The sequence below is a fragment of the Acyrthosiphon pisum genome, chromosome X (assembly GCF_005508785.2).
Source record: "Acyrthosiphon pisum isolate AL4f chromosome X, pea_aphid_22Mar2018_4r6ur, whole genome shotgun sequence".
NCBI classification, from domain to species: domain Eukaryota; kingdom Metazoa; phylum Arthropoda; class Insecta; order Hemiptera; family Aphididae; genus Acyrthosiphon; species Acyrthosiphon pisum.
Window position 1 is genome coordinate 103,852,461 of NC_042493.1, and position 751 is coordinate 103,853,211.

Here is a 751-nt window from a genome sequence, read left to right on the forward strand (position 1 = left end):
CAGATTTTTAATGATTTTTTATAAAATAGTTTTTTATAAAATATAGATTTTTAAGTAATACAAATTTGTAAATTTATTTACTAATACAGATTTTAAATGTTTTTTATCAAGTATAGATTTGTATTAAATACAGATTTTTTAATGATTTTTTTTATAAAATAGATATTTAGATAGATAGATTTTTTTATTAAATACAGTTTTTTTTTATTAAATATAGATTTTTCACTAAATACAGATTTTTCATTAAATATAGATATTTTAATTAATACAGATTTTTAAATGTTTTTTCTATCAATTATAGTTTTTTAATGATTTTTTAGGAGTGGAGTGGAGTGGTACGGGGTTACCCCGCGAAATATTTGTCCACTTCTCCGCTCATCTAAACTTTGAATATTTATAACTCATAAACTACTCGTCCCAAATTCGATTTCTATGTATCAAAATATTAAGAAAAATATTCTGCTATGGAATAAAAAATTAAAACCCTATGTTGTCATTCAAAAAAGTAAAAAACATAAAAAATTATAGGGATAAAAAATATTTAAAAATATAATTTTTTAAGAAAAATGTTGTTTTATAAGCGACTTGAAAGTATGTAAAAAAATATTTACAAAAAAACTTTAATAATTATACCCACCGATTATGAACATTTGAAGTTTTATTTCAATATAGTACCTACTAAAGTCACTATATAGTTATCGTCTTTATTCTAGGTACTCATCTATGAACTATACTATGACCGTCACCGTTG